Source organism: Rousettus aegyptiacus, unplaced genomic scaffold (assembly GCF_014176215.1).
Source record: "Rousettus aegyptiacus isolate mRouAeg1 unplaced genomic scaffold, mRouAeg1.p scaffold_m13_p_13, whole genome shotgun sequence".
Lineage (NCBI taxonomy): Eukaryota > Metazoa > Chordata > Mammalia > Chiroptera > Pteropodidae > Rousettus > Rousettus aegyptiacus.
Window position 1 is genome coordinate 6,100,694 of NW_023416288.1, and position 21,545 is coordinate 6,122,238.

General features: G+C 34.8%; 1 protein-coding gene across 7 annotated transcripts in view; it reads right to left on the minus strand.

The window, feature by feature from the left end:
* MAGI2 (membrane associated guanylate kinase, WW and PDZ domain containing 2) overlaps positions 1 to 21,545 on the minus strand; it is a 1,221,159-nt gene that overhangs the window by 626,390 nt on the left and 573,224 nt on the right. Inside the window, exon 2 of one of the 7 annotated variants that reach the window (XM_036231074.1) lies at positions 2,296 to 2,370. The exons of 5 other annotated variants lie outside the window; for them this stretch is intronic. The gene's annotated coding sequence lies outside the window, so the exon portion shown is untranslated. Of the gene's footprint in view, positions 1 to 2,295; positions 4,649 to 21,545 lie in introns of those variants that run through there. One more of the 7 variants, XM_036231073.1, reaches the window with a different exon arrangement.

The following is a 21,545-nucleotide window of genomic DNA, read 5'->3' on the forward strand; positions in this document are numbered from 1 at the left end:
ATTTAATGATGAAAATGAGAGGAGAGAGCCAACTCCCTGGCCCTTCCAAATGAAGCAAGCCTTCTGTTCCCCGTTCTCCACTTTCCTTATTCTGTGCCACAGTTTCTTGAAACCTATATGACACATCCATCGCACATCATATTAATTAAAATATAGCTGATCTTGATATAAAGAAACTTTCCAGAGAATCTGGTAACTTGTGTTTCATTCATTATTCTACTCCAGAGGTCTGTACACTTAATAAAGCAGGCTCAGAATTGGTAGTTAATCATAATCAATAACAACATTAGTCATAAAAACAAGTTGTCCATTTAATTAACGTTATCTCCTCCATTATTAATAACCACTTCCTAACTCCCTTATTTTAAGAAGTGACTATCAACATTACTTTAATACCCAGAAAACTGTTTGGTATTCTACTCCTCTTTTTTTAAAAATATTGTTTTATTTCTCTAACCTCCTTTATTAGTGCACAGTGCTGTCATTTAATATGATTTTCAATGTATCTTATCTGCAGTCACCTGTTGAACAGAAAAGACAATAGTTTCTCATCAAGAGTAATTCCTCATGGCTCCTAAGTTCATATCTATTATTTTGGCAATATTTCCTCCACATACCACCTGGGCTGAACTAACCTATAGAAACCAAACATCATCCCCAGCCCATCACATCAATCAGATCTGTCGAAACAATTTTAAAAACTGTGAGCTTTACTCTGTCATAGTTAAATGATCCCTTTTACCCATTGCTAAAAATATTACATGCCTTCTGACTTTGTTTAATTGTTCTCAAAGAGCAATTTTGTAGACTGTCATTGTCACTTAAAGTTTTTGAGGATCTAGTTCTCAAGCAGAAACTGAAATGATGAAGCTCAAAAGATTAGCATACAACCCTAAAAAGGGTAATATGAATAAAGCCCAAGCCCCTTAGTGCTATTGGCTTCATATCTAGCTCTAAATTTCAGATTCTAGGCTTCCTCTCCCAAGCTCCACCCTTTCTGAGAATCTTCTTCCAGGACAAAATATTATCTTCTTACATGCTCAGTTACAGGAGCTTACAGACCCTTAGGTTAATTTCTGCCTGGATCACGCTCTATGGCTTTACTTAGTCTAAAATTTGGTGCCAAAGAATGTTTAATGAGCTCCAAAGAGGCAATCACCAGCACAGAAGTGAATTTAAATTTCACACTAATGCCAGCTAGTGCTTCATGGGCAGAACTGCAGCCAACCAACCTACATTTTATGGCTGTCTTTTCCTCATTTGCATTTGAATTTTCTTCTATGCCTCTAGCACCTCATTTTGTTTTTAACACACATTGTTCCAAAGAACAGGTTTTAATACTCTATATAGATATTTCGTTTTGATTTAGTCTGATGGTTGTCTGATTTTATATAAGGCACATTAATTTTCTGCCTCTTCTACTCCCTACTCCCCTGTCCTCATTCTCTCCACTTTCACTAAGGATTAAAAAAGAAGACACAATTGGATAAACTATAATCTCGCATGGAACAAGCTAATTTTTCCTGAATATAAAAAAAGACAAAATAAGAACCACATATCGTTGTGTTGATCATTATGGTTTAAGGACCACTAATCAATTTCTAAGACCTTCCATATGTCAAAAAGGGAATCCAAATGATAGATTTGAGGAAATGTACCAAGAGTAGTTCAGCTCCACAACCAGCCACGTCAGCATCAAGCTGATGATAATATTCACTGTGCTTAAATTGAGCAGTTTTCCTAATTTTCAAAAGAATTCTCATGGCCTATATATGGTTTATACCACTGGCAAAGTGGTAATAATGCAAAAGAGCTACCTTTTAAACCCTGAGCTGGTACTATTGATTTCCTCTAAAAGAATTAAATAATGAAATTTTATATAGCAATTCCCTAAGGTATGAGTTAAACGAGAAATAGTATCATTTTACTATCAGATATTTAGTTTGGATCTAAAGTAGTAGAAGGAGCCATATAGGAAATTAATCATTGAATCATTTATTCATGTTTATTCATTTACCTGAAAAATATTTATTAAATATCACTGTACACCATACATTATGGGAATCAGAGGTGATGAAAACCATTAGAAACTGAGTTTGTTAATAATGGTTTGGCAGTAGCAAGGGTAGAGGACTAAAATGGAGAAAAAACAATCCCCAGGATAGTTCAGGGATATCTAGTTTTGCTACTTGTAAAATATTCTAATACTGGTCCTCAGTAAGTTTGGGAATCAAGAAGGAATCTGCAATCCTAGGAAATGCTTTGCCTGGCAGAGTCTCTCTCCATCATACCAACTTTGATCTCACCAGTAGGTTTGTCTGCTCTGAGGATAGCTGCATCTGTGGTAGCTGAGCTAGGCTGGGCACAGAGCTGAAGGAAGCAAAAATGAATATGTGTCACTGGAAATTAGCACAGGGCCTGGTTTCCTGCCAAAGGCTTTCAGCAACATGTGAACAGGTGGAAAGAGAGTAAACTCCTGTTCTAAGCCAAGACTATAAGTTTTAACTTGAAAAGTTTGGAAAGTATATTTTATTGCATACCACCATCTGGCTATTCAACTGGCACACTAGGATTTCATGATGCTATATATGTTCAATATCAATCATTTCTCTGAGACACACTCATGTAAGACTTTTAGCATAATTTCACCAGAGTTAAAATTTCTTTTTACATTAGCTTTTAACCAGCCTCAAAAAATGGAACATATTTGGTACTAGTTTTACAGTGAGTGAGCCCCAGTTTTGATTACTTTGAAAATATTCTTCCCTTGAAGATTTAGAAGAGGAAGGAGGAGAATTAGGAAGAGGAAGGGGAAGGATAGGAAAGAAAGAACAGAGGAAGGAGGGGGAGGAGGAGGAAATTCTTCCTCATACCTCCTTAAAGCCATGATGATAAATATTAAACTTTTGAATTATGGAATTTCATATACAGGATGGGGAGTCTTTCTTTCTTTTTTTTCCCTTAGTTCATGGACAGCAGATGTAAGGCAAGAGACAGCATTGAAATCAAATATAATCCAGTGACAGAGGCATTTGTCTGGAATTCCAGAATAAAGAAAGAGTGATGACCCTCCTCAAATTTGCTTTCTGTCCTATGATTATCTGTAGCACTTTCCTAGCATGTCTCCCAATCCTACTGAATATAAAGTGATTAAATCAATGCCAAAGCACATTATGGAAAAGTAAAGCATTCAAATAGTAAATCTACATATATTGCTTGATATTAATCCCATGTTCTTTATGTCTTTAATTACGTTTTTTTTATTATGAATTATATTATGAATCTTAATTCTATTCCAGGTAACTTATAGGGTATTAATTTGTAAGTAAACAATTTGCAAGGCACAAATACTTTGAAAGATGGAAATTTCTGTGAATTTAAAAAACCAATGATAGAATTTAGTTTAGGTTCTGAATATGAAATAAAATGTAACAAATACATTTTTTTCTTATTGGATATTTTCAGTCCATTGAGTTTAAGACATGATTGGATTTCCCCCAAAATAATCAAGCTAAAATCATTATCCATTTTCTCAGGAGTTTTGTATAAATCAGAAACTTTATTGTAATAAGCATATTTATGCGGCTATTTATTCAACATTTATTGCACATTTACTATGTACATAAAACTACATACTATTCAGATTGTAAATATGTTAGTGATGAAACTTGTTCCTAAGACAGTTGCAGGAGAGATAAGACATCCACATAAATAACTAAAGTGCAAGCAATAAAACATTTTTTTCAGTGATATAATAGTGGTTTTTGTTTAGATGCTACCACTGTTAAGAGGAGGAGAGATTATCTGCACCTGAGCTTGAGGACAGGGAAATTTTCAGAAGAGTTGGAATTTAAGTAAGGCCTTGCCAAATAGGTAGGATTAAGGTACATAGAGTCCAGGGAAGGAAAATCAAGATGGAGGGAAAAAAATGCCCACGCTATGGAGGTACGGCACTATTCTAAACACTGGTGATATTACAGAGGACATAACAAGTACAAATTTTTGTTCTCATAGAGCTTATATTCGGAGGAGAAAACAGAAAATAAGTGAATTATATGATATATTGGAAAGCGATAAGAACAATGGAGAGAAATAAAACTGAGTAAGGAGGATGGGAATGTGGTCCCATTTTAAATTAGGTAATCAGGGTAGACCATGAAACAAAGAAGACATTTAAATGAGGCAATGAGAAAGCAAGCCCAAAGAACACATCAGAAAGAGTTGAAGCACAATGGGAGTGTTCATTGATGAAGCTGTCAGCAGAATAAGGAAAGATTGCGAAGGGCCTCAAACACCAAGCTAGGGGAGTTTGAATTTCATTTTAAAGACACTAGGGAGATATAACAATTTCTGAAGTAATATTTAAAAAGATCTGGGCAGTGCTTTATGTAGATAACTCTGGCAGATAGTTTAAATGGAAGGGACAGTGGAAGAGGCAGGAAGATCTCTTATTACATCATCCAAATTAGAGAGTAGAAGCACTATATTAATCGTCCAAAAATATTTGGCTTATATAAACTATTTCTTTTTATCCCTAATTTAATACATAGAAAGGAACTTTTACATGTCAAATACTACTTTAGACTCACAAGATGACATTAGTGAACAAAGCAGGCAAATATTCCTATCCTGCATTCCAGTAGGAGGGGTCAGATAATATGCATAATAAATATAACATAAACAACAAATATAAGTAAATACATTATGAATATATAGTATGCAAGAAGGTAATATGCCCTCTGGAGAAAAGACAGAGTAGGCAGTCTAAGGGAACTAAGAGAGCACTGGGGTTGGGGGCAGGAGGGCTGGAGGGCAGGTGCAGTGTTAAATGTTGGCCCCTATGAAAGGCAGTATTCACACTTCCAAAAAAAGGTTATAAAAATGTCTATGCTGACTTATAATAAAAATATTGCCCAATTGAAAAATAGATTATACAATACAATGTAATTTTTCTAACAACAAAAAATTTCTGGTTTGGTAAAGTTGGAGTAATTCATATCAGAGCAACCTCTTGGAGACAACTATTATAAACTCTGGACAAACCACAGTAAAAGACTTTCTGAAGGCATTGGAGAGCAACCAAAAGTAAGCAGAAACTAGAAGGAAATAATGGTGCTAGGTGAATTTCTCAAGATTCTTATTGCTTTTTGCCTCAGGGAAGATACACATAGAACAGTGTAGAGTGACTAGAAGTTGGATAGTTCTCTCATTGTATGGCTTGAAAAATCAGAGATCCAATTTAGGGATTACTGCACATACTGGGAAATGAAAGAGGAAATTCTGTGCCATTATCTTTCAACCAAAGATCAGTAGGAGAGCATCTGGTGAAGAAAGTTGGGTTTATTGATTCAGAAGTAAGAATACACACCACAGGGAAGGAACCATGGGTAATCTCACACATTCTAGAATTTGGGCTTGTGTTGTATTCTTTTGGAGACTGTTCAAGAAAGCAGTTTCGCTCTAACTTTGATGCTTTTAGAAAGAATAGATAATTCTAGGTTTGGGAACCTTAATATTTCTTATTTTAAGACCATTAATGAAGCAGCAGTCACTTATATTAGCCACCGATGGGAGTTTAGTCATTTTTTGTGAATTGGACAATTTTCTTATTTCTGCTTTTGGTTATGATTACATAGTGATCTTGTTTTTGTCTTGATTCATCATGGTCACAGAATGGCCCTATTTGATATTTGTATTCTGAGATTTTCTTTTAATCTTCAGCTGTAGAATATCACAACATATTGTGAGTGCCTGGTTAATTCCTAGCAACATAGTCTTATTTGTTAGTTCCAGGCTAGTGTCTAGCTGTCAAGATCTCTTTTTCTCCTCTTCATCCAGAAAGAGGACTGTCACAGAAGAGGCTTCAAATTCTGCACAACCATCTGACTGATTCCTGAACTACATATCTAGGCAGATATAACCACTCAGCATGTTTGAAGCTCATAGGGCTAAACAGAAATTTTAGCAGCTGCACACTCTACACAAGACAGTGTGAACATCTCTGGTTTTGAACATGTAATATAGTTTGGAATTTCAGCAGAACTATCCACCTGCTAAAATGAAAGTAAATATTTTTCAGAACATAGCAGAAAGTAAAATAATGTCCAGGATATAATTAAATATATGAAGAAACAAGAAAATATTGCTCAGATTCAAGAATAAAAGATTTCAATAAGCATCACCACAAGATGACCTGTGTGATGGAATTAACTGACAATTACTTTTAAGTGCTATTATAATTATGTTTAAGGACATAAAGGAAAACAATAATAATCAGTGAGCAGATAGGAAATCTCAGCAAAAGAATGAAAAATAAAAAAAAAGAAAGAAAGAAAATTCTAGAAGTGAAAATTTCACTATCTAATAAAAGAATCACTGGTTGAGTTCAATAGCAGCATAGAGATAATAGACAGAAGAATCAATATCAGTAAACATGAAATAAAATTGATAGAAATGATCCAATCTGAAGTCATGAGAATAAAAATATTAAAAGAAATAAACAGGACCTCTGTGACCTGTGAGGCAACATTAAAAGGTATAAAAGATGTATTTTTGGATTTATAGGAGAGAAAAAATGGGGCAGAAAAAATATTTTAAAATATTAATATAATGGCCCCAAATTTCCCAAATTTGGTAAGAAACATAAATTTACAGATTAGAACATATCAGAATATGGGAAGAGATTTTTTAAAAAGAAATTCGAGTCATACCTAAGTTGTTGAAATCCTAATATAAGATAAAAAATTTTTAAATCATCCAGAGAAAATGATACATTAATATGTAAAAAGAATGAGGTTACAAATGACGGCTAACTTCTCCCTAGAAACAATAGAGGCTTAAAATGAAAGGCTGCTGAAAGAAAAAGGCTGTCCAAAGAGAATTTTATATCTTGTAAAAATATCCTTTGAGACCGAGGTAAAATAAAGACATTTTCAGATAAACAAAAACTAAGTGAAACCATTTCTTGTAGTGTGTAGATCCATAGTATAAAAAATGGGAAAGAGTTTTTCAAACAAAGAGAACTGATATCTGATGGAAATTTGGATATTTAGGAAGAGATAAAGAGCACACAAAATGATGAATATATAGGTAAATATAAAAATAAAACTGAAAATTAATAGTTATTTATAACAAACCCAAAGAAAACAAATTATACTTCATATATGGATTGTGAAGAACAAGACTTGCTGATTATTTCCATATGGATTTAAAATAATTTTGAGTAGGGCCTCTTGCACTCCTCTAGATCCTTAGAGGACTAAAACAGTGTCACTTGACACTTAAACAGCATCAACTTTAGCAGCATGTGCCAGCTTTAAGGGCATTGCATGTTAGCATTGCCAAATTAGATATTCTTGACACAAATAGACCACATGGGCAATCAATGTAAAAAGCATCTCTTTTTTGAAATTAATTGAAAAATTAGATTTCATGTTTAAAACAAATTCTAAATGATACACTAAACTAGATTAAAACAGCTTTCAAACTAACCATTGTCCATGTCAGCTTCCTTCACTTCATGCATCTTTTTAAAACAAATGTAAACAAACCAAAGAATAAAGGCAAATATCCTGACATTTCAGGTCAACTTACTTTAAGTGAGGATGTCCATTTATATTAGAGTTATCAAGTTTGGTTTAATGCCCCTCATTGCTCTAACATGCTTTTTGTGCCTTGACTGATGGTCTCTATTGTGAAAGATGAATCATAAGGCTCAGAATTTGCTTTTACATGTGCTGAAATTCAACCTTAGCATGCCAAGATAATATCATTCATACTATATTCAACACCCTATTACTGAAGTTAGCAGAGCACTTAAAGACTGGAAGTTTAATAATGCATTTTTATAAAAGGATAAGTATTTATCATAGTGTGGGAGACACTAAATGGTCCCAAGCTCAATAACTTTCTTAAGTGTCTGGGGCAGCAGAATAGACAAGAAATCAGTTCTAGATTCCACTTCTGGCTTTGGTGGTAAACTAGATATGACAGCTTCAGAAAATAATTTAGATTCATTTATTTTGTAAAAACATGTACTAGAGTGTTTCAAATGTTTCTTTATATAAAGAGATAGTTTAATGTTTGCAATATTTGTAATGGGGAAATTGAATTCTATGAAATTGTTTGTTTGGTTTCACTTTTAAGCACGTTTCAAAGAGTTTATAGGCTATAGGTCTTTAATATAAATTTCTCTTAAGGTAAGAAAGCCCCGGAATAAGTGATAACAAAAATCACATTTGGATGCTACTGTGTATCTTTATAATAAAAGTTTTGTATTCCTATAGATGAATACCTCTGAAGATCTGATTTCACAAATAGTGTTGATTTGAAAAAATAATTTCAGGCATCAATGGTATGTTTGGTGGAATTTGTTAATACCTAGTTCTATTATATGTATCATATTAGAAAAGTCTATAGTTTGAAGGAAAATTTTGAAATGTAAATACCTTTCCTTGGTCGTCCAAATGTATGTATTCCCCTACAGAATAACATTCCAGTTCAACAAACAAATTTGACCTTAGCAAAAATCCAAGAATTGCATAAATTCTGCTGCTTTGTACTATAGCCAAAATCTTGCACTGTGAACATTACAGGATTCTGGCTTGATCCATTTCATAGACACAATTCTATATGGATGACAAATCAAGATATCCGACTAAACAGCCTGTGTTAATTTTTTTAGCTCAAAATCCAATTGGTCCGCTTGGAGAAAGATGGGTCACTGTCATAAAAAATAATGGACTACATTTTTCATAATATCTCATTGCTTTTTCATTTTGTTTATGACCCAACACCAAGTCACAATTTAAGCATCTCAAAAACAAATGTGATCCAGCTGAGAGTGCCCTAAGGTTCCTGGGGTCACTTACACTAAGCTTCAGGCAGGAGAACAACGTGTCTCCAAATGAGATCTGTCAGATAGATGTGCTTGCTGGCCAAAGGAGGGTGTAAGAAGCGAGCCCAAAGGAAAAGGCTGGTGAGAGCCAGGCAGGAGATTAGAGCTCCAACCAGCCAAGTGGGAATCCAAGTCTGGGATTTATAAATTATTCCCACTGTAATTATTATAAAGGCTAAAGTGCTTCTATCAATGCAAAAGTAAACTCAAGCATCAGTCTGGTAATATCAATGATATGGATTTATAATTACACACTGTAAACAACTGTTTGTTCTGTCATTAACTCACACAATAATTTTAGGTTTTTTTTTTTCTCTCCTGAGGCAATTGGGAACATAGCAACAGCTGCAACATCAGCACTTGCATTATGCCAGTTGTTCAGAGAATAGACCAATTAGTGGGAATGGGTAGTAATGCATGCATTTGGCAGCCATGTTTGCACAAAATGAGGGTAATATTTAAAATAGGACAATTTTAATGGAACATCATGGCACCTGAGAGTATTGTGGAAGAATATGACATCAGATATTTCTAAACAGATGACTGTGGGAATCCTCTCCTCTGCAATAGCAACTCACAACCCTTCAATCCGGCTGAGATCTTCAATCTGCTGATTCCACCCAGATTTCATACTCTCTTGCTCCACTCCTTGCATCTTATTTCCTATTCAACTTAAATTCTCTCATTTATCACTATAGTCACTTTAATGCCTACACTTTTACTCCCTTACTCCACTTGTTCATACACACAATCCTAATTAAATCCAACTCTATCATCTCCATGTCTTACCCATACTGCTCAAGGTGGCTAGGGAAAAATGACCACAAATTTCAAGTAGGTCCTTATTGCTACCCATCAGTCATTCTATATTTCTCTATACCACTCTTTTACCACCCTTCTAGATTTGCAGACTCTCATTTCTCCTCAAAATCTGATACTACCTTCACCATATTCTCACTTTCTTCTTAGTGAGATGTTGCTACAATCAGAAGAAAACAATCACACATTTCCACCACCAGAACTCCCAACCTAAATACCTCTTCCCCCCATGGCTACCTTGTTCCTACTCACACAAATGGATAGGACATGCTCCTGGAAAAGGACAGCCCCTGACTTGTGCTCTAGGTCTCATTCCCTATTTAATACCTATTTAAATAAATTGAAATTCTCCTCTCTCTCTAAATAAGTGTCAATCGCCCCCTCTTACATGAATCATTATCTTTAATAAAAACAGGCTAAAAATGTTTATCTTTTTAAAAATCAATTTCATAGACTTCTTTCCCTTCCAGTTACTGCTCTATTTTTATTCTTTTTTTTTTTACAGAAAATCCAAAACAAACAAACAAAAAATTATCTGCAGTGTTCCCATTTCTGTTCTTTTGAATTCTGTATGCCATTAAAACCAATGGACACTAGCAAATCCTTATCCTATGTATCAGCAGCATCTGGCACAGTTGATCATTCTCTCTTTGAAACACTTCACTTGGCTTAGAGGACACCATTCCTTCTCATCTTACTCCTCTCTATCTGGCTGTGACTTCTCAGTCTCTTTTGCTGATTCCACATCTATTTAAAACATGTTCCAGTACTCAGTCAGGAAAGTGCTTTTTCCTTTCCTTACTCAGTCCTTAGATGATCCTATTAGACATGTGGCTTTAGACACCACATATGTATAGTTGATCCCCAAATTTGCACTTTCCCATTGACCTTAGCCTGAATTCCAGAACTATGTATCTAACTGCCTACTAGATTGATCCTCTGGTAACTAATAAGCATATCAAACCTAGTTGCTATATTTTTCTACCTGCATAGACAGCTCTCACTTCCATCAAAATTTTACTCAAAGTCATCTTTTTAGTTTTGCCTTCCCTGGCCTTTCTTCCCTAACTCTCTGTTCCCCCTTGCCATGACTTGAAACACTTAATGTTTCCCTTCTTAATTACATATTTTACTTTTAGTAGTTATTGTTATCTAACATATTACATATTTTACTGAGTTATCTCCCTCAGGAAGAACAGGATATTTTTCTGTTTTGTTTATTACTGTATCACGAGTACCTGAAACAGTACCCAGAATATAGTAGACTTTCAATAAATATTTGTGGTATGAATAATTGGGATGTGCTAGACCTACAATGCATGGTTTCTTTGAAAAAAAAACTCAGTCTTATATGCACAAGATTTAGTGCAGTTAAAATTATTCTATTTTTCTAGTCTCCTCTTTGATTATTCTCGACACTAAAATGTGTTTGCACATGCTCAGATATACTTGAAAACAATGATATATAACAAAGTTCTTTCCGTATTATAAACTAGATACACACATCATTACATATACATCTGTCTCAAAAAGAATAGCTTTATGACTGTGGAGCTGACCATAAGAAGCCTGTCTGCTACAAAAATGTCTCATTCTCTTCTTCTCTGTGGTGCCTCACATCTGTGTTGACTACACCACTATTTTCTAGGCAAACAATTTCATTTACGCATCACAGCCAGTACAGTTTCTTCTACTTGAAGTATTCTTTCTTCTTTCTACAACCGAAAGAGTGATATTCATTGTTCAAGATCTTACTAAGATTCTCCACACCTCTGTGAAGCCTTATGGTTCACCAGGTAGACTGATTTATTTCTTCCTGTATGTTCATATTACTATGGTAGTTAACCTGTCACATTTGGATCACTTGTTTACTTATCTGTCTTCCAAACTAAATTATGAACTTCTCATAAGCACAGATATTTTTGTATGTCCAGCATTTAACCAAAGTGTGGCACATAGCAGGTACTGAATCATTGCTTAAGGCACTCATCAATCCGTAAATTGCAAAATGTTTTCAGAAAATTCACTGTCAGAATGAAAATAAATCTTTTTAATTTTTAAAAAGATTAGCTTCAAGAAAATAACAATATAGTCCTCCATATTAAGTAACCACAAGTCAACCAGAGTCAGAAATGATAAAAACTTTAAAAAGTAAATATTTTAATATTTTATTAGAACTTCAAATTTAAAAATTTGGTCTCCTTAAAATTATCTATGTAGAAATATAAATAACTTGCTTTGTTTTTTAATTATAAAATCATTTCTAGGTTGAGAACTATGGCACTAAAATGATTACATGAACTTCATTTAGAACCAAGAAGACAAGCTAAATTTAATGAAGTCAAAAGTAGAAAATATTTTTTCGGTGCACTATTGGTAAATGCTTTATATTAGACTCTTAAGGTTTATGTAACCAAATGGAGAATTTTAAAAAGTTAATTAGGTGCACTTATTTTTCTCTCCAGTCATAAATGTTAAAATGGCAAATTTAATGTGTCAATGTTCATTTCAATGTGAGAATTTGAATATCACATTGTGATAAACTCATTAGTTGTAAGAAAATATTAATATAAAATTATGATAAAAATTGTTAACTTCACAAACACCTATTATTTCCTTTTATATTGCTGTGATAAAATAATATACAGATTGACAATGCTTGAGTATCTTAATATGTTAGTATATGTGCAAACTTTTTATCATACACTTTTCCTACTTTCCAAGATAGATATTTTAATTTGATTTTTTTCAAGTTAAATCTTTAAGGAAATTTTAAAAATTTCTTTGCACAATTTCTCTATGAATATGTTCCTTTTACAACCTGTATTTTTTTTGTTATATAATATTTTTAAGTCAACATTGTCAAGTGGAGTGTAAATATGTGTAGAAGTTCCAGTATTAAAATTACCAACCAGATTAAAAAAGAATCATCATATAATAGCAGTTCTTAGAATTAGAAGCCTACAATGAGATTTTAATTCTTTGGGTCCCATGCTAATTTTCTTTTCTGTTAGCTAATGAGTAGCCTACCTTCACTAGAAAATTCTGAAACTAACCTTCTTTGGCAATGTTACTGGGAAGAGGCCTACATTTCCTTTATTGAAAGAAGGAATATAATACCAGGAATTTTAGTTTCTTTCCTTGCTTTGTATCTCCAGAGGCATTTTATTAAATATGTAAGTGTGCTTGAGAGAAAAGCACATGTGTTCATTAGCTTGTCCTCTTGAAATCAGGTAGCAGAAAGTCAAACCAATTATCCTCAGTGTCCACTTCCAAGAGGCACCTGAGGCAAACACCTAGAAGATGGCATTAGAAGAGATTATATTTCTGCTTTGAAACAAGAATCCACTAAGAAGCTGGGTGAGGCAATGTTAGCCATAGCTTCTATGTATTTACTGAGTGCCTAGTACATGCCAAGGGTGCTATAGGAGAAAATTTCTCATTCTCATCTCTAATGTCAAAATAACCTTGCCAAGAAACATAACATCCATTTTACAGAAGAGGAAAATGGGGTTAAGAAAACCTAAGGAATCTGTCTAACTTTATATGTCTAATATAAAGAGGCCAGACTCAATTCTAGTCTCTCCTGCTACATATTTCATTGCTCTCCAATGCACTCAGTTGGATTGGGATGATGAAGAAGAAAGATATTAGCTTTTAGTGAGGCTCATTTCCCTTTCTTTCCTAGGACATGTAGAGATGAGTGACCTGAAAGGAGAAGTGCTTCCAGATTATAGCTTGAGGAAGAAAAAAAAAAACTTTCTATATTCACAATTTTTCCCTGAGTTACTAGACAAGTTGTCTCCAAAATTAACTAAAATTTCATAAAAAGTTTCTCTACAATAGTGCTTCTTTAACAATACATTAGGGTCTTATTAAAATACTCAGGTTCTGATTCTGTAGTTTGGAGTGGGACCCAAGATTTTGCCTTCTAATAAGCTCTCAGATATTGCTGACATAACTGGTTTCTGAACCACACTCAGAGCAGCAAAACACTATGCAAATGTAAGCATCTCCTCCTCTGCCTCCTCATTGCAATAGTGGATGGATATAAGGAAGCACTGATGGAGAGGTCTCCACATAATTTTGGACAAAAAAATTTTTACATGATTCATGGACCCTATCCAGAGTTAATTTTTCATGTATCGAATCGTTTAGTCCAATTTCCTTTAATTCCACCTCTCATTGCTCACATTTGACTGTTAAACTCCCTAGATTCTTGGAGAGAAAGTATGCAGTGATTTTTAGTATGATTAACATTTATATTCAGTTTTAGTAAACTGAGAATATAAAGATAACTGATTAAAACAAATGGAGATTTCAAAAAATTTAATTTCATTAACGCACATTACGTTCCTCCTTTCACAATGTGGAAAAGAAGGGAAGAAGCTTATTCAAGTCATAACTAGAACATATATTATTTATGTGTTATGTCCTCCTCTATTGGGCAATGGACATAGCAGATCATCAAAAAAACAATTCTGTTTGGGAGAGTATATTCTAGTGGGAGAAAAAGTATAGTAAATAGAAAAGCATGGGCACATGTGTGTGATTGTGCATGTATAGCTATGGGGGGAAAAAAAAAAAAAAAAAACTTTCCCCAGCATCAGGGGAATAGTGATCTGGAAGCATTTCACAGAATACCTGTTTCAATAACTAGTGCCACTTGGAAGAGAACATTACAGACAGTGATTAAAAAAAAAAAAAAAAAGCAAATACTCATAGGCATGAAATAATATGGTATGACTTGGTACATTTGGCTCTAACAGTTATTGAGAGAAATATGAGAAAAATCCAGGCTTCTGTGGTAGATCTTAATTCAGGCAAATCCAGATATAGAGAATTCTGTAGGCTGAACAGAAGAAAGCATAAGAAATGAGCAATTGATAACTTTGTCAAAAAGGCCTGCCGGTCACTAGTCATGGTTAAATATGTTCTTACAGGTTTAGGAAACATGAACTAGTAATATCTATTTAGTAATATCAATTTCTTTTTTCCTTGACATAGATAATGGAATTAGTCATAGCCTTTCTTAAGCTCTAATGCACCAAAAATAAAAGAAAGAGTTATGATTCCCTGAGTGGCAACTACATATTAGGAAATAAAAGTTACCATATGCAGCACCATATGAAGACTTGCATGTACAATGAGAATGAGTTATCATAACTTGGGGATCCACACAGAATAGAAATTCATATACTACTATCCAATCCTATCCTTTTTTGTTTTCTTTTTTGAAATAAAAAAGGAGGCAAAGATTTCATTTTTGAAGTATCTCTTTAACCTAGCGCATACTGAAAGAGTAATGCACATAGGTGTGTGGAAGAGGCTGTCTATAACTCATGGGAATGATTTATGTTCTCTCTTTCTTCCTTTTATAGCAGTTAGGGTACCTAAAGAGTCATACGTGCAGTCTTACAGTGCATTGTTATAGCATTAGCTGGTGAGGGGTCCTTGAAGGGACCCCACTCTTTAGAAAGATACACATCCAGAATAACCTTAAAGAGATCAATATCTCCATTTAAACAAGGGAAGCCTGAAAAGTAATCCTAGTAATTTTTCATAGAATTTTTTAACAACTCGTGGATTTAACCTAAACTCAACCACTAACATAAAAACCATTTGTATCAGAGAACCTTCAAACCAGGCACAGGAATGAAACAGGCTTAAACTACTATGAACATACTTAAAAATAATTCTTATTCATTTCTGTGGTATAAGTTCCATGGAAGATCAGAGGAAAAGAGTGTTTCCTCCTCTTCATGCTCGGTTTCAAAAAGCTGTTAGGCTGACTGCAATGAAATGAAAACTCCACTATATATCAATAAGACGATGATGTATTTATAGAACATGAACCACAAGAGAGCTATACTGAGCTCTTTCAATAAACCTCAATTAAAATGATCAATATTACTAAAAGAATCTTTAAAGCACCTCTGATAAAAAAAAAAAAAAAAACTTCGAGATTAGTTTTAAATGCTGAGATAGACAGCGTACTTTAAAGCATAATGGGAAGTAAATTCCACTGTTAAATTTTAACTTTTATAATCTCAAGGTTATGGTTTGAATGAGTGAAAGCTTGATGACTCCTGAAGAAAAGGTATTTTTGCCTTTTATACTTGAAAAATAAACATGAGCTGTATCCTATATAAAGACTTATAAGGACACACCTTGTGCTAAATCCCTTTGAACATTTTCATTCATTTTTTTCCCTAAAATGTTAAATTTTTCTCATCCTTCTTCTCTGATAATTTAGAAACATATTTACTATCAGTCATGGCCCACTTGAAGTCCCACTTCTACAAATCCTTTCTTTCTTTTATGTTCTAGTTTTATTAAAATCTGCACAACTAAGTATAGTTCTTGATTACAGACTCTTAGAATAATCACCAATTGTTTCTTTTAAGTGTAAGTAAGCTCCACAATTGAAACGTAAGCTCCCTAAAGGCAAGTTTCATACTATACTCTGCTTTACAATCCCTCATATTGATAAGCAGAGCACTAATCACTTCATGACAGCTTTGTTTAAAATGCAAATACTGCTAGAAGGGTTCACACCTTAGGAAAGCTTTCAGAGCTCACAAGCTAATTAGGCTTAGTTAGCAAGGTATAGACGCTGTCAGATGAGACCTAGAAGGTTGAGAATGCAAAGAAATAAGGATGGTAGGAGTAGGAGAGGGTAGCTTTAGAAAAAGAGATGCTTTAGAGGGAGTAATTGAGAGGGAAGGACAAACCACAATTTTCCCTAAGACTGGCTCTATGAATACTTTGAGGTGGCTAGCAAAGTTCTTTTTGAAAAATCTCAACAGCAAACACTCAAGTGTTCTCTCTTTCAGATGGAAAATCTTGACAAAAGAGAGATCCTAGGAATACTGTGGTACAGTTCACCTCGAAAGTGCCCAAATTAGCTAACTCGATGAAGAGAATTCCTCTTTACTAAGCCAAAGCCAGATACACTATGTCTTTCCACTAGTATTGGTGTCTTAGTATTTTCATTGATTCATTTATTTAATCATTTAACAGATGTTTAACACACATCTAATATATAATTTAACACAATCTGAGGGCCTAGGGATTCTATTGTGAGCAAAATGAATTTGGACCCTAACTTTAGAAGGTCCTGCCTGCTGGCAGGCAGAGACATTAACCAAATAATGACACTGATATAAAACTAACAATTTAAAAAATGGTTTGTATAATAAAGTAAAAACATAATAAACCCTGAGCACATTTGGTAGAGAATGCTAATCTAATGTAGAAGCAAGCAAAGAGAGCAGAATAGTGTTCTGGCAGAAGAAAAAGGATTTGATAAGGCCCTGAGGTGGAAGAAAACATGAAGCTTTCTAAGAACCAAAAGAAATACTTCTTAAAAACTTGTCTGAATCAAAGATGGAGAATCCATCAACACTTCGAGAAGAATCCTTTGCTTGGTATTTGGGTTTTTGCGGTCCTTCGAATGTAAGTACTCAGTGGGCTCAGTTCTCTGCCATGGGCTCTCCTCTCTTCTCCCTTTCCTATCTCACTGGTCCTGCCTTTGTGGGCAATGCCAAGCGAGACCACGGACTCCAACCAAACTCTGAGTGGCTTTCAAAGTCATATGGAATCTGTCGACAGGGAGAAAAAGTTACAGAAACTTCAGGCTGAGAGGATACTGACGATACCTGAACTGCTTGCAGAACTGGTCCATCTCAGAGTTGGTTTTAGAGCAAAGGTGATCTCTTTTTATTAAATGTATTACTCTCCCAGCCTTAGCCCCAAAGATAAGAGAAAAGTAAGCATTGAGCAGCTGGCTCTGAAATCTCAGCTGGGGTCCTATTAATGTGGGAACTTTCTGACCTTCAATGCTTCAATTAGAGTAATCAATTAAGCTTGCTTCTTCTTCATTGGCTGATTGCTGGCAATGATCCTCTTATTTCATAATACATGTCATTGTTAGTTTCCTTAAAGACTCTAAAGTTTGATTTGCTTAACTGATTTAAAGGGGGGAAAAACCACTATTCTGACTGTGTTCTTTTATAGCATGAATATTACATTTTCAAACACTTTGATTAGGAGATTTTCAATCATTACCACTTTCATTGATTAGACATATTCTTTGTGTGACTTGGGAGAATTGATAAAGAATCTATGAAAGAAACAGAATAATGCAATGGAATAAGCTTTATTCTGGAAAATATTTTTATTTGACAGAAAGCCGTCCTTGTAATGAGAACTAGGGAAAGGACTAATCCCCATACTGTATACTTACTATATGTTATAAACCTGATATAAATCCTGCTTTACTCTCTAATATGTGTGAATCACTTGAACTGATAATTCACATCATAACAATGTTATAACTTTTTAAAGGTACCACCTAATACAGTTGAATAGCAGTGCACTTTTATTTATTTTTTTAAATTATATTAAAAATCTGCTATCTTCAGAATAAGCAACTGGGACTTAGAAGTGAGATTGTCACAAGCCATGTGACTTAGATCAAAAGCTGAAGGTATGACAGACTTAGAGGAGAAATGTACCTGAAATTGAAAACAAAATTATTTTAAACTTAGAGGCTTTTATCATTCCTCTATCTATTTAATGCCATATTGCCACCTAGAAAAGGTTTTAAAAATTGAAAATGGAATTTAGCAGAGTTCTAAAAGTGATAGAGAAAACAGACGTTAGAAAACAGGCCATTAGTACTTAGGGTATTCTCAGAAAGTTAGAAGCTTTGTGTTCAAAATGTTTCAAGAATAATTCAGGTAGGGTAAAATATCTTTTACTGAAACAATTGTTTTATCTCAAGTTTTCCTTTCTATGCCACAAGCACTTTATGAGCAACTAATTTTACTCTTAGAAAAATTTCTATTTTCCATACCTGAAGAATAGAGGCATACTGAAATTTATTTCAACCTATGAATTTTTATTTTTAGCCCTCATTAAGAACTCATTGGTACCCTGAGGGTCACTAGGCCATCACATACACCTCATTGTAAACATTTCATGTTAGTCCTAGATTTTCTCAGTTCCCCCTTATGGCTCCAGCTGTGTGAAGTGCTTCTATACTATAGTTATTTTGCTGCTTTTAAAACAAAATTCCATTGGTGGGAAGTTCCTATGGTTCAAAATTCTTTTGTATGTGGATATTATTTGGTTTAAATACCAGCACCAATCACCTTCTAAACAGCTGTTGAGCCCTACCTTTAGTTTTCTGAATATGTTCTTCTCATTCTAGATATCTGAAATTTCTCTGGGTAAAGCCCCCTCACCTATAGTTGTTAACAATATTTAAGAGTGATCCTACTAATCCTTCCATGAATGTTGAGATCCATGTTTTTATTATATTGTCTATGGTTTTATTTATTGTTCAAGCATAATTGCATCAGTTTCCCCAAAGCACACTCTTTACTATAGTCAAATTGTCTACATGTATAAAAGTGGTAATCGGATCTACATGTGATGTTAAAGTTGCATTTCTGTTGTTCTACTAAAGAGGCAAATCCTATTGCTTCTGTAGGCTCTTAGCTTTATCACTATTAGTCTAAACAGACTCCAAGAAAATCTGCGCTGTAACTTCTGCCCCATGTAAAAGTGCCCAAGATGCAAACCCTCGGAGGGGTACCCTTCAGCGGAGCAAGTGGCATAATATTTAAAGCACTTATGAAACTGTTTTCGTAATGCTGTTCAAATTATTGTAGTAGAAGTCTTAGTTATAATGTAGAAATGACTCCATGCCATTTTCAGAAAGCCTTGAGGTTTTTGTCTAATTTCTAGAATTTGAAATTAAAAAAAAAATGTTTAAATAATTATTCTTTCTGCACTATTGCAGTTTTTGCCTCCTCATATTGTCCTCTCTAGTGGACAATGCTGTACTTTTTGCTTAAAATATGAAGAGCCCAACCCCTTCCACCTGAACCCAGTCTATACTCAGACAATCATCTCAGAATGCTGTGAAAGAGAGAATGATGGATTTCACACACCCCCAAGCAACACATGCTCTCAACCAGTCCTTCAGACACACAGCTAGCTATCTGCTAAAGTGCATCCTGCCTCTGCCGGCTGAGCTTTCACAAACCAAAACCTCAAAAAAAAAGGAGCAGTGTGTGTGCTGTAGCACCTCTACTCCTTGCTCAGCACAGGAATTCCTTAATAAGCACATGTGGAGGAACAGGACTGAAGTGCATTCCCTCCCTACATCAAACTCTGGGACATGATCTTTCTCCTAGCACAGTGGATCACTATTCAAAAATGGGGGTGGGGGGGGGGGGGTGATGACAAGAAAGAGAAGGGAAGCTTTATCTTTTCAGAGATGGAATGATAGGCAAGTATCCTTGTTTTTACCTGTCACCCCCCATGAGGAGTATCCAAATGTAAAGTGTCACACATGCGTGCGTTTTTTTTTTTTTTTTAGAGAAATTGTTTACCAGCCAACTTAACGACAACAGAAAGTGCTTTATATCATATCTAAAGAAATATAATCTACCCTTTTAAAAATGGAAACCTGTGATTGCTGGAAAAATATTTTCTGCTAGCCTTGCTGGGCAGTTTGTACTTGCAGTAAAACTGTCACCACCCACTCCCCATTCAAGCTGATATTTAAAAAGCTAGGCAAACTGAAAGGAACCACGAGCCAGTCCGTCCCTATGAGAAAACATCCATAGGAGCAAATCACGTTGGAGAAAGGCTCGACAACTCGGAGAGACCGTCTCCTCAGGACGGGAGGAGAGATATGGAGCCATTTTTCACTAGGTTCACAAGAAAATGTCAGCTCACAGCTGCTAGTGCACTGCCAGAGCGCATCTTAATTTGGTCAAATGGGACCCAACCAGTCACCCTCAGAGAATATTTGCTTAAAGAATCCATTACAAATCTGATCCCCTCTGCTTTGAGCATCTTCTTGATATAGTCTTTGGCAATTGCATGCCACAGATCTGCATACTATTCAAAACTAAATGCCTTCCCCCATTTCCTCTTAAAATCATATGAATTAGACACTTCTGAGCTAACAGTCTAAAAAAAAAAAAAGAGGAAGAAAAAAAAAACACATCTTTTTCCACTCCCCACCCTCCTGCAGCTTCTTGAATACTACCTCTGGGCAGTTTACTTCAGAACAGAGCAGATTGTTGACCATGGCACAATGGCAAATTGGCATACAAGTCTACTGTCACAGAAAGCACAGGCAAGGCTTTCTTTGTAAAAACACAGAAAAATACACATGCTGGAACAAAAGACACTCTATCTGCACAGCAAGAAATAAGAGAAATTATGTGTTTGTTTTACACACATCTTATACTCACTTATTTAAAAAAAAAACAGCTTTACACCTATTTTAATTATGACATATTTTACCCTTTCCTCAATCCAGGTCCCCCCCAAAATAATTTTTTTTAAGCTTTGTCTTCAGTGGGAGGTAAAACACACACTCTGTCAGAAGAATACCTGGTGTGTGTCTTTGTTGGTAGGGTGCCATTTCAAACTTATGTATTTGAACTCAATTATGTGACAAATTAAGATAAGACAAATGCAGTCTGATATCTGAATTATTACATTACATGAAATGCCAAGTCAGCAGATATTTCCTGTTTACATTCCATAATAACCTAATCATAAATTTACAGCCTTTTGGAGCAAAATGCTAACTATTCTCTAAACAGCCACCTGACAATCTAGGGCTGAAACACACATTCTGACTCAGAAGGAGACATCATGATGGCTCTCCACTGGCTGTATTAAACAAAAGCTCCACAAGCAAACGAGAAGCATTTGGTAAATGAAGTGAGAGTCGAATCAAGTTTAGTTTCACATCTGGTGGAATATGGCACTGCCTATCCAGGGGTTGGGGAGCAGA